Raw genomic sequence first — 17,813 nt, 5'->3', positions numbered from 1 at the left:
ATGTAGACAAAGTTCTTAAGCATTTAACTCAAATAACATGTCAAAATAGTTATTACTAACAATTAAACAAGTCTCAAATGGCAATTATATCAAATTAAACAAGTTCATGAATTTTAGACTTAAAAATTCTACTTTAATCTCCAAAAATCATGTTTAGGATCAAAGTTTGGATTATTTAACTACCTAATCATGTTACACTACTTAATTTAGCAATAATTCATGACAAAAATTGGCCATAACCTGTTTATATCAAAAAGCCCCAAACTGCTCAAGAACACAAACCCTAGATTTCTAAAAATTTTGAAGTTTTTGGCTTCAAATCATGTTAAATAGCATCAATCTAGGTTATACATGCATAAAATACTAACAATTTAACTATAATTACACTAGAAACTAACAAAATCAAATTAGGAAAAATATAGCTCAAGAACACTAAAAATCAAATTTAAAGAGGTTTAGGGTGTAATTGTTACCTTTCTTGATAAACTTCTGAACAATTTCATGATTAGAGCGAGAAATTTGACGAATTACGGTGAAAATTTGGTGAAATTTGGTGAGATTTTGAGAGGATTTCGTGTATATGTGTGTGTTTTGTGGTGAGACAGAACAGGTCGACTGCTATATGATCCTGGCCTGATTTTCAGCTCCATGCGATCGCATGGAGTTGAAGTTCAAAACCCATGCGATCGCATGGGGGTCCGGGTACAGTGACTTTGGCTTTTTTTTTATATATAAAACCTTATAACTTATAAAACATATAATTAATAAAATTTTAAAAATTTGTTTCTTTTTAGGATGAGGGCGTTTCGGATCGATGTCTTAGTCCGTCCCTCGACAAAATTTTAAAATTTGTCAATTTTTAAGCGCGGTTTTAAAAGTAAAGATTTTTGGGTTTTTTAAATGTTTTTGGCATACTTTAGTTCAATAAGATTAAAAATAATGATAATAAAAGTTCTCGTCCCTCCGTTAGGTAGAGCAATTTCGGTTCAACGACCTAGTCTTCAACTCACGATGAATTTTAAAAATCAAATTTTTAACTTAACGAAATAAAGTAAATTTTGGTTTTTAAATTCACACCAAACTTAAATTTAAGATGCATAAAATTAAAAATTCATATTAAAAATTCACACCAAACTTAAATTATATTTTTGTTTTTATACATACAAACTTATATTAAAAAAAAATTATATTAATTTTTCAAATATTTACAAACTTAAATATATTGATTTTAAAAAGTTTACAATAATATTTTAATATTTAAATATTAATATAAAAAACATAGAAAAATTAAAAATTAAAAATATTTTTGGCCTTTTATCCCACGTTAAACAATCAAATATTATCAAAAATATACGCCCCTCTTTTCAGTAAAGTAATTTCGGTTCCATAACCTAGTTTAACTCATGACGAATTTTTGAAATATTTTGGGTTGAGTGATTAAAGATATTTATACCTTAAGAATAAACGATAAATTTCGCAGTGATGTAATAAATTTTTGTATGATATCAATAATTTCGATCGCAAAACCTAATTTTATTGAGCACCAATTTAATACTTTATAGCGAACGATTTAGCGTTTATTATCAAAAGGATAAAAATAAAAATAAAAATAAAAACTGTACATACTTACATGTGAGATAGATTTCTTAGTGTGCTCTAGCCCACTCATAAGATAGTCGGACTAATTGATTTTCCATAGCTACATAGGCGTAACCTCGAGCATTCAACGTTTTTTCTTCTAAACATATGAACGGTCCATCTCTGCATAAAGTAACGAATTCGGTATTGGAATATGTCTTATTCGTTGAGCATTTTTCTTCGTGTGACCATTTTTCGCATTTGTGACATCTTTCAAGGTGTCGTGCTCTTCTTTTCGCTGCAGATTTTGATTTTCCTTTACCAAACTGTAACTTATTATTTTCGTTTCTGGATTCTTTTCTTACTCCGTCCAATTTACCTCGGATTAATGATACTATTTCACTTGGAAGGGTGTCATTATTACGTTTAGTGATCAAAGTGTGTAGCATTAGACCATGGTTTAGTTCACAGGAAGTCTTCATCTCGTAAAACCTAAAAAAAATAAAAATTCAGAATGGGGGGAGAAGACTAGTTCTTTAGGGTCTGCTAGGGAAAGACCATTTGGGTTCCATTTTCGAGAACTACACGAAAACAGAAAATCTAACTCTAACAGAAATACATATTACCCTAAAAAGATTCGATTCTCCCCACACTTAGTTGAAATTATGATTAACGTTATTTTCAATTGGATCATCAACAACTTGTATATCTCTGACTTTTACTTCAATCCATTTGTTGATTTCCTCCGTAACTTTCACAAATTCAACTAACATCGCCTTTTATTTTGGCGATAAATTGGATATTAATCGGTTACATAACTTAAAGTTTCCCTTAATCTTAGCATCGTGAATCCGTTTATAAAGTTTTTCTGTTGAACTGTTAAAAATGGGTTCATCTAATTTCTTATCATCAACGGGGTTCTATGTGATCGGATCATCATTAAGTGTTTCTTTATCTTCCCCACACTTATGCGTTTTTATTGGTTTAACAGTTTTGGTTGGTGGAGATCTAAACTTTCGGTTTACAAAGGTGATCGATTTATCACCATCCCTAAGTGTCATTCTACCTTATCTTACATCAATGAATGCCTCGGTGGTTGCTAAAAATGGGCGACCTAAAATTAGAGGAATATCAAGGTTTTCCTCCATATTAATCACTATGAAGTTTGCAACAAAGGTCAAACTTCCCACGTTAACAAGTAAATTATTTGCTATTCCAACCGGGTGTTTAATGGTTAAGTCAAATGATTGAACACCTATTTTGGTTGGTTTTTATTTACCCATACCTAATCTTTTGTATAAGGAAAGAGGCATAATATTTGCACTTGCTCCTAAATCTGCGAGTCCATTATGTACAGCACCATCATTAAGCAAGCAAGAAATGATAAATTCACCCGGGTCTCCTGCTTTAGTAAGTCGAGTTGGTTTGTAAACCTTTTTCGGGTGTTCTTTTCTTGGTTCTTTCACTTCTATTTGAACTTCTTGTTCACATTTTTCTTCGTTTCTTGGAATGGGAGGTTTGTATAAGAATTCTTCTTCATCACTCAAATTTGAATCCTCCCTATTTTCCAATTTTGATTTTTCATATGTTGTTGATAACATATTTATGTTTTCATTTTGAAGGTTTTCTTGGGTGGTGAAATTATGATTGACTTCATTGTCAACTTCCATCGGACCATGTATGTAGTGTTTAACTCTGTGACCATTAACTTTAAATTCAATCCCATTTGAATTTATTAACTCTATTATTCCGTATGGGAAAACTCTTTTGACTATAAATGGTCCAGACCATCTTGATTTCAATTTTCCAGAAAATAGCTTGAATCGTGAATTGAAAAGAAGAACTCTGTCTCCTTCTTTAAATTCTTTTGAACTTCTGATTCTTTTATCATGCCATTTCTTCGTTCTTTCCTTATAGATTAACGAATTTTCGTATGCCTCAAGTATTAATTCTTCTAATTCGTTTAGTTGACTTAATCGTAGATGTCCGGCTTCATGTAAATCAAGATTACATGTCTTCAAAGCCCAAAATGCTTTGTGTTCAATTTCTACTGGAAGATGACATGCTTTTCCGTAAACGAGTTTAAAAGATGTGGTTCCAATTGGAGTTTTGTAGGCTGTTCTAAAAGCCCAGAGTGCATCCTCCAATTTCATGGACCATTCCTTCGAATTTGATCCTACGGTTCTCTCTAGAATACGTTTTAAAGCTCAGTTGGTATTTTCAACTTGTCCACTTGTTTGTGGATGATAAGCGGTGGAGATTTTATGAGTTACTCCATATCTTTTGAAAACTTTCTCAAGTTGATTATTACAAAAATGAGTACCCCGATCTCTTATTAAAGCTTTCGGTGTTCCGAACCTTGCAAAAAGACGTTTTAAAAAGTTGACTACAACTCGTGCATCGTTAGTTGGGAGAGCTTGTGATTCCGCCCATTTAGATACATAATTAATGGCAACGAGAATGTAGAGATTATTATGAGATTTTGGAAATGGACCCATAAAGTCAATACCCCAAATGTCAAATACTTCACATACTTGAATGACATTTTGTGGCATTTCATCACGTTGACTTATTTTTCTGGCCCTTTGACAAGCATCACAGAATTTGCAAAGAAGGTGTGCATCTTTGAAAATTGTAGGCCAATAGAATCCAGCATCGTAAACTTTTCTTGCTGTGAGCTGAGGCCCATAATGCCCTCCTGTTGGTCCTATGTGACAATGGTTTAATATTTGACTGGCTTCATCTCCGAATACACATCGGCGTATTATTCCATCGGGACAACTTTTAAACAAATGTTGATCTTCCCAGAAATAGTGTTTTATATCACTAAAGAATTTCTTTCGTTTTTGGTACGATAATCCTTTTTCAAGGAATCCACATACTAAGTAGTTTGCATAGTCTGCAAACCATGGAATTTCATTATAATCTATCTTCAATAGATATTCATCAGGAAAGTTGTCTTGTATGGCCGATTCATTTAGAACTTCTAATTCGGGATTTTCAAGACGAGAAAAATGATCAGCGGCGAGATTTTCTGCTCCCTTTTTATCTCGGATTTCAATATCGAACTCTTGTAAGAGTAAGATCCAACGGATTAATCGTGGCTTGGCGTCTTGTTTTGAAAATAGGTATCTAAGAGCAGAATGGTCGGTATAGACCACCGTTTTAGCTAGAACGAGATATGAACGAAATTTTTCAAAAGCAAAGACAATAGCAAGGAGTTCTTTTTCAGTAGTTGTATAATTATTTTGTGCTCCTTGTAATGTCTTACTAGCATAATAAATAGGTTGAAATCGTTTTTCAATTCTTTGTCCTAAAACGGCTCCCATTGCAAAATCACTTGCATCGCACATAAGTTCAAACGGTAGATTCCAATTTGAAGTTATCATGATCGGTGCATTAGTGAGTTTCTCTTTAAGTATATTAAAAGATTTGATGCATTCATCTGAAAAGATGAATGGAGCATCCTTTTCTAGGAGTTTATTCATAGGAGTGGCAATTTTAGAAAAATCTTTTATGAAACGTCGGTAAAAACCGGCATGCGCTAGAAAACTCCTAACTCCTCTAACATTGGTGGGATGTGAAAGTTTAGCAATTGCATCTACTTTAGCTCTATCCACTTCAATTCCTTCCTTTGAAATTTTATGACCAAGAACGATGCCTTCTTTAACCATGAAATGGCATTTCTCCCAATTAAGAACTAGATTTGATTGTTCGTATCTAATAAGCATTAGTTCAAGATTAACTAGACATGATTCAAATGTATCACCGAAGACTGAAAAGTCATCCATGAAAACTTCCATGCATTCTTCTATCATGTCGTGAAAAATCGCCATCATGCACCTTTGAAAGGTTGCAGGGGCGTTGCAAAGTCCAAATTGCATGCGTTTGTAAGAAAAAGTACCATAAGGGCACGTGAACGTGGTTTTCTCTTTATCCTCGGGTGCTATTGGAATTTGAAAATATCCGAAAAAACCATCAAGAAAACAATAGTAACTATTTCCGGCTATTCTTTCCAACATTTGATCAACGAAAGGTAAGGGAAAGTGATCTTTTCTGGTGGCGTCATTTAATTTTCTATAATCAATACAAACACGCCATCCTGTTACAGTCCTAGTAGGAATAAGCCCATTTTTTCATTTGTAATGACAGTCATGCCACCCTTCTTAGGCACGCATTGAACTGGGCTTACCCATGGACTATCAGAAATTGGATAAATTAGACCTGCATCTAGCAGTTTAATAATTTCTTTCTTAACAACATCTTGCATATTAGGATTTAGTCTTCGTTGGCGTTGCACATACGTTTTATGACCTTCTTCCATAAGGATTTTATGTGTGTAATACGAAGGACTTATTCCTTTAATATCATGAATTTTCCATGCAATAGCTGGTTTATGAGCTTTTAGCACAGAAATGAGTTGTGATTTTTCATTTTCAGTAAGAGAAGACGAAATTATTACAGGTAATTCAGATTCACCATGTAAATAAGCATATTCCAAATGGTTTGGAAGTGGCTTTAACTCTAATGTCGGTGGTTCTTCCATCGATGATTTATATCGATATCTGTCTTCTTCTTTTAGCATTTGAATTTCTTCTGTTGTTGGTTCATATCCATTAGCCATAAGTGTAGCTAACATTTCAGTTTCATCAATTGGTTCAGTTCCTTCTCCTAAAGAACATTCTCCTGTTCCTTGTAATTCTGGAAATTCTTCTAACAATTCTGCATGTGAATCTATAGTTTGAATATAATAACATGTATCATCTGCAGATTGCGGTTATTGCATTGCTCTATCAACTGAAAAGGTAACACTCTCGTCCTCTATACTTAGGGTCAGTTTCTTACCGAACACGTCTATTATTGCTTTAGCCGTGTTTAAGAATGGTCTTCCTAATATGAGAGGTACTCGAGAATCTTCTTACATGTCCAGAATAACAAAATCTACTGGAAATACTAAAGTACCAACTTTAACTAGCATGTTCTTCATTATCCCTCTAGGATATTTTACTTATCTATCGGCTAGTTGTATGCTTATTCGTGTTGGTTTCAATTCTCCAAGGTCTAGTTTAGCGTATAATGAATACGGCATTAAATTTGTACTAGCACCTAAGTCTGCCAATGCTTCTATTGAACTAAGACTACCCAGAAAACATGGAATTGTGAAACTTCCTGGATCAGATAATTTTTCTGGTATCTTATTCATCAGAACTGCAGAACAATTAGCATTCATAGTAACAGCCGAGAGTTCTTCCATTTTCTTTCTATTTGTGATCAGATCTTTCAGAAATTCAGCATATCTAGGCATTCCTGATATCACATTAATGAAAAGAAGATTTATATTTATCTGTTTAAACATATCCAAGAATTTGAATTGCTCGGCTTCAAGTCTCTCTTTTCTCATTTTACTCGGGTAAGGAAGTGGTGGTTGGTATGGTTTAACATAAGGTTTAGCCTTAACTGTGTTATCTTCATTAACCTTTTCAACTACCGGTTCTTTTTCCTTATCTTGTTCAGGTTGTGGTTCTTGTGGAGTAGGAATAGCTTCATCAGAAATTACAGGCATTTCAGGTGGTTTAAGTGTAATACCACTTCTTGTGGTAATGGCTTTAGCTGTTTCATTCCGGGGGTTAGCATTTGTATCACTTGGTAGACTTCCCGGTTTTCTTTCACCTATCAACCTTGCTAGGTTACTTACTTCTTATTCCAAATTTTGAATAGAAGCTTTTTGATTTCTAAATGCTTGAGCATTTTGTTCATTGGTTTGTTTCTGAGATGTGAAAAACTGTGTTTGAGATTCAACTAACTTCGACATCATATCTTCTAAATTTAACTTTTTATCATCGGTTTGTGGTAGTTTATTTTGAAAATTAGGTCTTTGCTGGTTGTAAGTATTATTGGATACTTGTTGATTTCTAGGACCTTGTTGGTTGTTGTATGGAACATTTCGGTTATAATTCTGATTTTGATTGTAGATCGGTCTTGGCGGTTGATAATTATTCTGATAATTATTTCCAGGCCTTTGGTTTATGTATGAAACATTCTCTCTTTGTTCCATTGTTAGTTCAATACTGAGACAATCTTTTTTCAAATGTGGTCCTCCACACTGCTCACAACTAATTCGTATTGAGTGAATATCTTTAGTCATCTTTTCCATTCGTCTCTCGACAGCATCTATTTTTGCGAAAATGGAATCTAAGTCATGGCTAGAATCTGCTCTAGCTGCTTTAGATGATCTAACGATATCTTTTTCTTGGTGCCACTCATGTGAGTGGGAAGCAGTGTTATCAATAATTTTGTAAGCATCAGTTGCTGTTTTCTTCATAATGGAACCACCAGCTGCTATATCGATGTCTTTTCTTGTTGTGATGTCGCATCCTTGGTAGAATATTTGTACTATTTGACAGGTGTCTAAACCATGTTGCGGACATCCTCTTAATAACTTTCCAAATCTTGTCCACGCTTCATATAGAGTTTCATTTGGCTTTTGTGTGAACGTAACAATTTCTCCTTGAAGTCTTACGGCTTTAGATGCCGAAAAGAATTGTTTAAGAAATTTTTCAACTAAAATGTTCCATGTATCAATCGCCCCTTCAGGTAACGATTCTAACCAATCTTTGGCTTCTCCCTTTAAAGTCCAGGAAAATAACATGAGATATATCTGTTCATCCTCCACTTCCCTTATTTTAAATAGTGTACAGATCCTATTAAAGGTACGAAGATGTTCGTTTGAATCTTCCTTCGGCGTACCACTAAATTGGCATTGATTTGTCACCATGTGTAGGATTTGTCCTTTGATTTCATAATCTAGCGCATTAATGTCTGGTTGAGTAATTGCATGACCTTGGCCAGTGCGTTTAGCTCTCATTCGGTCTTCCATACTTAGAGGTTCCAGATTCTCCATGATTGAATTTGTTGAATCTGAATCACTAGAGGATTCTGATTTAATGGTTGGTTCCTCAATAATCTCTGTTTGAATGATTGGTAGTTTCGGAGGAAAGATTAATGGTTCAAGATCTATGAATTGTCCCTGAATATTCTTCGGATTCTCAATTGTGAGGTCGGGTTCAAAAAATGGATTATCGGAAATTTGAATTGGAGTACTTGGTCGACTGGATGACGATTCTAAAGAAAAATCAACGGCGACAATATTTGCTAGATGTCTTGATCGAGTTACAGGTGGTGAACGTACAAAAGGTGGTGAACGTTTTGCTCGGTGCATTCACTGAATATCCTATTAGTTTTTTTTAAAAGAAAGAAAAATTATATAAGTTATCCAATTAATAGACTTTTCTAATTTTGCCCACGTTTTGAATAGCCAAAAGATGCAGCAGAGGGGCAGGATTCGTTTGGTCTCAATATAATTGAGTACTGTTTGGCTCCAATAACCCGGTCCACGTACAAATCCAACTATTACTACGAACCAGAAAATTTTGATGTCTATCAATTTAACTACTTAAAATAATTTTTCGCTTAAATTTAAAGAAATTTTAGATAAGAAATAGAAAAAATCTAAGTCCTAAAAACTAGATCGGCGAGAAATAAGAAAGAGAAAGAGCGCGTCGAAAAACGTCGAAAAACAAAAGGCGAAAAATAAAAGGCGTCGAAAAATAAGAATAAGAAAGTAGCGCGTCGATACTTAAAAAGGAACTAAAAAACTAAGAATTAATAGTCGCGTCTAAAAATATTAAAGCTTAAAAGAAAAACTATATCCCAAATGGCAATAACTTAAAAAGGTACTAAAACTTAAAAAGGCGTCGCAAAATTCTAAAGCATCTAAATCTTAGTCTAAAGAAAAAGCACTTAAGGGACTTTACGGCAAAGCCTAAAAATCTAGAAGTAAAAATAACTATGGCAAAAACTATGACTTGAAACTAAAAACGAGCGAAAAATACAAATATTACGCTAAAACGAATAAAAAAGGTACAAAATATAAAAATATACTTAAAGTTGTAAAAAGTACAATTTTATAAAAATATTATTTTTATATTATTTATTTTATAAAGCTATTAATTTTATAATTTAATTAAACTAATTAAACTTAAAATACAAATTAAATAAAAACTAAATTAACTAAATTAATAACTAAACCCTAATTAGGGTTATAATAATAAATATTTATAATACACTCCGTAATTAATGCTGTTTTAGGTCAAATCCTGGCGTGTCAGGTACCCTCATGCGATCGCATGAGTTTTTACCTTCGGGCTCATGCGATCGCATGGGCTAGGTTTTCGGGCCAGTAAATGGGCTGCTACAGTACGGGCTTATATATATATATATTTTCGGGCTTATATATATATTTTTTCGGGCTTATATATTTTTTTTTCGGTTTTGCTGTTTTATAATTTATAAAATATTTATATTAAGTAAATAAAACTTATTTTTTTTTACAAAATAAAAATAAAGAAACTTTATAAAACTTATATTTTTAAAAAACTCTTAAAAATATATAAATTTTTGTTTTTCTTTTTATATTTTTGAATATATTATTTTTACAAAAGCGTATTTTTTATAAAATTAAACTAAAAATTAATAAAAATCTTTTTTTTATATAGCGTTGTGCTTTCGGCGTTTAAGCAAGAATGTTCCCCGGCAGCGGCGCCAAAAATACTTGATGTGTGCGAGGTGTACTAGGAAATAGTATTATTTTTACAACGAAATACTATTAAATACGATACAATTTTACACCAGATATTTATTTATTTATAGAATGGATATACCTAAACCTTGCTACAACACTTATAGGCAGTGTACCTAATCGTTCAGTAGTGTAGTTTTTAGTAAGTCCGGTTCGTTCCACAGGGATACACTTAAACAAGCTTAACGCTATATTAGTTTTAAATTTATAAAAATACAAATATATATATAAGTGATATTATTATTATAAAAGGGGGTTTTTACCGTTTAATGATCGGTTTGTCGATTTTTAAAACTTTACTCGCAGTTAAAACCTAATGTAAAATATTAAAAATAAATATAACTTAATTTAAAGCGTAAAGTAAATAACGATAATGAAATTACGATAAATAAAAGTGCGATAAAATAAAATTGCGATAATTAAAGAGTACGATAATTAAAAGTGCAATTAAATACAATGACAATAAATAAAAGTGCGATAATTAAAAGTGCAATTAAATATGAAATAAAAGAATTATGCTTATTTAAACTTCCATAATCATGATGTTTGACGTGTTGATTTTTAGTTCCCATGGGTTAATTGTTCTTTTTCCTGGATTATTCAATATGTCCATACCGATTTGTCCATAATAGTCCATCAGTCATAATCATAAAATGCGGAAGTCTTCGCCAAATTATTCTTATTCCCGAAGTCAAATATTCCAACTAATTGGGGATTCGAATTGTAACAAGGTTTTAATACTTTATTTAATGAATACACCAGGTTATCGACTGCGTGTAAACCAAGGTTTTACTACTTTGTTAACAATTACACCAATTACCTTTGAATGTAATCCATCCCTGTTTCAACAAGTCTACTAACTATTAATCCAGTTCCGTGTCCGGTAAAATGAATAATTATTGGTATTTATAGATATCCCGCCCACCGTACCCAGTCAAGCGTATGTGGTTATATATAAATACGTCAAATTATAAGTCTATATATTAAATTAACAAGGTATCATTTAGTTAATATAAAGCCTATTAATAGCCCATAGTCTAATTTCCACAAGTGTCGTTCTTTTGTCCAAACCCCAATTATGGTACAAAGCCCAATTACCCAATTTTAAATATTTTAGCCCAACATCATGATTACTTCGGTATTAAATAAGCATAATAATAACTTAGCTATGAGGCATTAAATTAAAAATAACATTAATCATAACTTACAGTGATTAAAAATAGCGTAGCGTTACACGGACAGAATTTCGACTTATACCCTTACAACATTCGCTAACATACCCTTATTATTAGAAATTAAAATTAAAATTAAAATTAAAATATAATATATATATATATATATATATATATATATATATATATATATATATATATATATATATATATATATATATATATATATATATATTTATGTATGAATGAAGAGAAGAAAAAGATGTGTAAATTTCGTCCAAAACTCGCGAACTTTATAGGACCAGGCCTGGATTTCAGGGCCATGCGATCGCATGGCTTTTGTGCCTCCAGGCCATGCGATCGTATGGTGGTAGGTAACAGCTCACATATTTTTGTTTCTTTGCTTGTCGACGTTTTAATAAATAAATATAATATATAAATAATTATAAGAATTATTTAAATATTATATTATATTTATGTGCATAGTTGACTTGTAATTTTTAGTCCGTTGCGTCGAGCGTTGAGAGTTGACTTTGGTCCCGGTTCCGAATTTTTGAACGTCCTTGCATATAATTTAATATCTTGTATTTTGCATTTCGCGTCTTGTACTCTTGTAATTTTGAGACGTTTCTTATCAATAATTGGAACCACTTTGATTGTACTTTGTACTTTTGAGCTTTTTGGTCGTTTGCGTCTTCAATTCGTCAAATCTGTCTTTTGTCTTCACCTTTTATTATTTAAACGAATATCACTTGTAAATAGAACAATTACAACTAAAAGCTTATCTTTCTTGAGGGATAATGCTATGAAATATATGTTCGTTTTTAGTATTATCAGATGGGTACCAGGATCCACGCCAAATTGTCGAAGAAGGAGGTTGGAAGACCTAACTTCATTCCTTGCAACACCCATAGCCATCTGTTCAACAATAGCCCTAACATCACCTTGAAGGGTAGCCAGTCGGTGCATATTTTCAACCATTTGAACATAGGCAGAAGCAGGAATCATGTTAGCCATTTGCTGTTCCTGCGAGTCCAATCTCTCATGTAGCACCGTATTCTCTTTATTAAGAAAAAGAATTCTACGATTAGCAGCATCTAAATCAGCTTGAAGACGGGCAATAACCTCAGTATACTCATTGTGAGAGATGATTCGTTTCTTTAAGTCCTCCTCCTCTTCATGTTGTTTGACAATGGCAGCCACGGCACGATCTACAAAGGCACATACTTGTTTGAGCTGGGCTTCAATATTGGAAGTGGTAACTTGCCCAACGTTACGTATGGTACTTGTAGATCATGTGTAACCTCTGCGAGTGTCTTATAGACAGCCAGGGTGGAGATGTCAGCAACCTCATCAGCATTAAATTTAACATAGCTGGTTGAGGGGTGGTCAGTAGCAGCTAGAACAGAACTACCTCCGTGGGGTGGTGGAGGTGGAAGGTCATAATCTGACTCGTCACCATGATCACTATCATTTTTACCTTCACCCGAAGGTTTAGAACCACTGGTATTCTTGTTAGCATCATTAACAGCATCATCAGTGAGATCCATAGGTTTGTCTTTAGTACCAGTCACATTATCATGAGTGACTGGTTCATCCTTACCAGTACATTTATCAGCATCACCATCAGAAGAAGAAGATGATGAGGAAGAAGCTGATGAATCAGAAGGTACCGGGGAATCAGGAATATTCTGCATAACATATTTACCAGTAGTGGGATCTCTGATGAACTTGAGAGGCCTCCATGTACCAGGCCATGGAGAAGCAGCTGGAGCCATGCCAAAGTAGTGATAATATGGCTGCTCGTTGACCTGTTCTAAAGTAGCCACCCTCTCATAAACTTCTTCTCTAGCTGGTCGATCAAGCTGAGACAATAGTTCAGTCAGCTCCTCGCGAGGTAATTTGCTGGCTGAGACTATGGCAGTTTGAGGATCAATAGTTTGCTGATCCACCAGCAGAGCAACTCTGGGAGTGATGGACGCTCCCCGATAGATGAAGTTAGGTACAACTTCATCAGGATCTGGCACCTGGCACACATATGGTTTCTTCTCAGTAGAAACAGTAGCCTGAGAAGAGTCAGTAGTGGCAGAAACAGAGGTACCAGCATCCATAACGGGTTCCGTAGAACCAGTAGCAGCGGTATTTAACTGTGCAGTAGGTGAAGAAGCAGCATCTGCAGCACCTTTAAAGAAAGTATCCGGTGTGGAATCAGACACCTGTAGATTACCAGTGGAATCCACAGTAATAAAGTGTCTCAAGTGAAGATCAGAAACATCTGGAATAACACTAGTAGCATCAGTATCCACCGTTGGCTCTGTGGGAACATAGCCAACATAGCCAGTATTAACAAAATCAAGACCCTCCAGAACAGTATTACCCTGTGAACCAGAATCTGATGGAAAAGTAGCACTTTTACCAGCATCCATGATAACATTAGATGGAAAAGTAGCATAAGTACTAGTATCCATAATAACATTATGTGCATCGGTAGCAGCAGCAGATGCAATGCCACCCTTTGGTTCAGAGACAGGTTCATCAAGTAGAACATCCTTGACAATATTGTCAATTACCTTTTTAAGAACAGGAGGATCCACTATGATTTCATCTTCCACTTCAGATGCAGTAGTGGAAGCAGAAATACTGGGAGCAGAAATCAGAGAGCACTAGATTCTAATACAACTACTGCTTTACCAGTATGTGAGACGGTGGCTGTACTAGTTGAGGTAGCTGACTTCTTCCTTTTTACAGCTGACTTTCGCTGAGGTCCCTCCCCCTCAGCTGGTGCAGCACCAGAGGCAGTCGGTTGGTTCACTCCACCTCGAGCAGCAAGATACTCAAGCATGCCTGGTGTCAAGGCATTATATGGAGCAGCATGAGCATCTTTTGGCATTCCCCCTTATTTTGGAGGCAGGTCGAATGATTCATCAGCAATCTGCTGGTAAGCTTCACCCAGCTCATTTTTAAAAACAAGGCTCAAAAACCTTGGAAAGGGGATTAAGTGTGTTCGTTTGGGTGCAAGCACCATTTCCCTTAACTGTAAGTAAATTTCACCGGCATAATCAATATTTCGATTGAACAGCATCCCGTGACCAATCTTCAGCTCAAAATCTGAGCACTGATCAAAGCTCCCAGACTTCTGACTGATGCAATGGGTCAGGAAGCCAAAGAAGTAATTCCACAGAGGTGGCATCTGCTTCCTTAAGGGCGTATGAGCCACTGGTCCATCAAACCCTATAATTTCCCGTACTTCTCTTCTAAACTCATCATTTGTTGGTGAATTAACAAATGGACCAATAGGTAATTGGAGAGCACGTCGGATGGCATCAACAATGATGGAGAAGGCTAGGGTTTCAGTCACCATGCCACGAATACATGGAACTTTCTGTTGAGTGGTGGCCGTATACCAGAATCTGGCCAAACAGGCTGGATAAAGACGAGAAGGTACGCCGGTAATAGCTCGAGCCAGTGGTGATTGTCTTATGTAATCGATAAGCGTATCATAGCCCATGTTGGCTTTGGATTTGGGAATTGAAAGGGCATGAGCACCATTGCCTCTCAATAGGCGAATAGAAGAGTGTTCTGGTGCATTTTGCAGCCCTAACAAGGCTTGGGTGCAGGTTGAACAAAGGGCCCTGCACTACTTGTTCTTCGATGACCGGTGGTGGTTGTTGTTCCGGTTGTTGTTGTTCGACCGGTTGTTGTTGCTGTGGTTGTTGTTCCTCTGGCAGGTTTATAGCTGGTGGTGATTGATGTTGTTGTTGTTCTACCATTGATGCTTTCGTAGAAGATGGATGTATGAATTGATTTGAAGATTTGGGGATTCTTAGAGAGAAGAGTGTGAATTTGAAAACTGAATAACCGAAGGTTATTATGGAAGATAAAACACTCTTTTAACCATTGTGATTGGATGAAAAAGGCAGGAGAGAGAAAATGGCAACTGCCATTAGCAGGCGCGTGGGCAGATGTGACAGACTGGCACACTCGAGGGGACACAGACTGTTGATTTGACGTATATACGGCTTGAACACTCATACCTCCCATTCAGCATTAAATGCAGCAGGTTTTAATTAAAAAAAATGATTTAAAAACCACAAAATAAGTTTTATATTAAATACAAAATACTTTGTTACATTTAATATGTCATGAATTTAATTTAAATCATTGGGAGTAAATGAGTTACAGATTTAAGGAAACATTTAATTTTGTGAGCTATTTATTATTTCAAAAAAAAAATTGAGTAACCAAAGTATAAAAAACTTTGTTGTGCTGAGTGTTTTACATGTAGGCAGTAAGTTAACAAAAATGACTTACTGGTTTGCCCTACATGTTGTAGAGCTAACACACCAACAAAAATTGTCTTTTATTTAAAGTTCAAGCATACCCAGCTCAGAGATGAGATAGTTAAAACGTTTCTCATCTAAGGGCTTTGTGAATAGATCTGCTAACTGCTGGTCTGTTGAAATAAAGTGTAGCTCCACATCTCCTTTTTGAACATGATCCCTTATGAAGTGATATCGAACGTCAATGTGCTTTGTTCTTGAATGCATCACAGGATTGTTGGTGATAGCTATTGCACTTGTGTTGTCACAGTCAATTGAAGTCTTTGTAACATGAACACCATAGTCTTTCAGCTGGCTTTGCATCCACAGTACTTGAGCAGTACAACTACCAGCAGAAATGTATTCTGCCTCAGCAGTAGATGTGGACACAGTATTTTGCTTTTTGCTCGTCCAGCTGACTAGCCTACCACCCAGTAACTGGCAACCACCAGTAGTACTTTTCCTGTCTATTTTACACCCTGCAAAATCAGCATCTGAATACCCAATTAGCTCAAAATCCTGGTCTTTGGGATACCAAAGACCACGTTTAGCAGTAGCTTTCAGATACCTAAATATCCTTTTGACTGCTAGCAAGTGTGACTCTTTAGGATCAGCTTGATATCTGGCACAGAGACATGTGGCAAACATAATATCTGGTCTGCTGGCTGTGAGATAAAGTAGGGATCCAATCATACCTCTATATTCAGTGATATTGACTGGTTCACCATTGGGATCAGCATCTATTTTAATAGTTGCTGCCATTGGGGTCCCTATATCTTTTAAACAGGTCAGACCAAATTTCTTTTATCTTTGATAAATTTATCCTGACTTATAAAAATTCCATCATCAAGTTGTTTAATTTGCAATCCCAAAAAGTATCGCAAGTCTCTTTGTAAGCTCATTTCATATGTCTTTGACATAAGTTTTGAAAAATCTTGACAATGTTTCTCATTTTTAGATCCATAAATAATATCATCCACATATATCTGTACCAGCAAGAGATCACCATCTGTCTCTTTTGAGAACAGAGTGGTATCAATTGTTCCAACTTTAAAACCTATACCAGTGAGATACACATGAAGTGTCTCATACCATGCTCTTGGAGCCTGTTTGAGGCCATAAAGAGCTTTGTCTAGTTTGTAGACATGGTCTGGATATTTACTGCTTACAAAACCAGGCGGCTGTTTGACATAAACTTCTTCTTGCAGCTTCCCATTTAGAAATGCAGATTTAACATCCATCTGGAATACCCTAAAGTTCATCTTAGCAGCATATGCCAAGAACAATCTGATAGCTTCCATCCTGGTCACTGGAGCATAAGTCTCTCCATAATCCAATCCTTCTTCCTGTTTGAACCCTTGAGCTACCAATCTAGCTTTGTTTATGATCACAATCCCATCTTCATCCATCTTGTTCTTGAAAACCCACTTGGTACCAATGATTTTCTTAGTTTCATCATCAGGTTTAGGTACCAAAGTCCAAACCTTATTCCTATCATACTGGGAGATCTCTTCTTGCATAGCTCCAGCCCAGCTTGGATCTTTGATTGCTTCATCAGGACATTTAGGTTCAATGGTAGACACAAAATTTACATGCATACAGAAATTGCTAGTTGCATGCCTTCTTGTTTTAACACCACTAGCCAGATTACCAATAACTTGCTCAATTGGATGCTTTTTTGTCCATCTAGTGTTATGAACAGGTGAGCTTGTCGTGAAACACACAGCATCTTGATCATCAGCTGGTTCAAAAGTATGAGCAGCAGTTGGAGACAGCTGTTCAGTATTAATGTAACCAGTACCAGCTTGTGATCCTTCAGAACCAGTAGACCTATGCTCAAGTTCTAGGAGTTCAGTAGAGCCAGTAGGTCCACTAGGTTTAGACACAGATGGGACAGAATGTTCCATCTCATCATCAGAGAACCCAGCAACATGGATTGGTGAGGGATTTGCAGCTGGTTCCTCTTCATCATCAAGAGCTTCCTGAGTAGGCTCTTCAAACAATAACTCTTCATCTTCCTGACTGGGAGATGAAGCTGGGGCAGTTTCATCAAATGTAACGTTAATTGATTCTTCAAAACAACCCCTTCTTTTATTGAAAACCCTA

The sequence above is a fragment of the Rutidosis leptorrhynchoides genome, chromosome 5 (genome assembly GCF_046630445.1).
Source record: "Rutidosis leptorrhynchoides isolate AG116_Rl617_1_P2 chromosome 5, CSIRO_AGI_Rlap_v1, whole genome shotgun sequence".
Lineage (NCBI taxonomy): Eukaryota > Viridiplantae > Streptophyta > Magnoliopsida > Asterales > Asteraceae > Rutidosis > Rutidosis leptorrhynchoides.
This window is presented reverse-complemented; position numbering follows the sequence as displayed.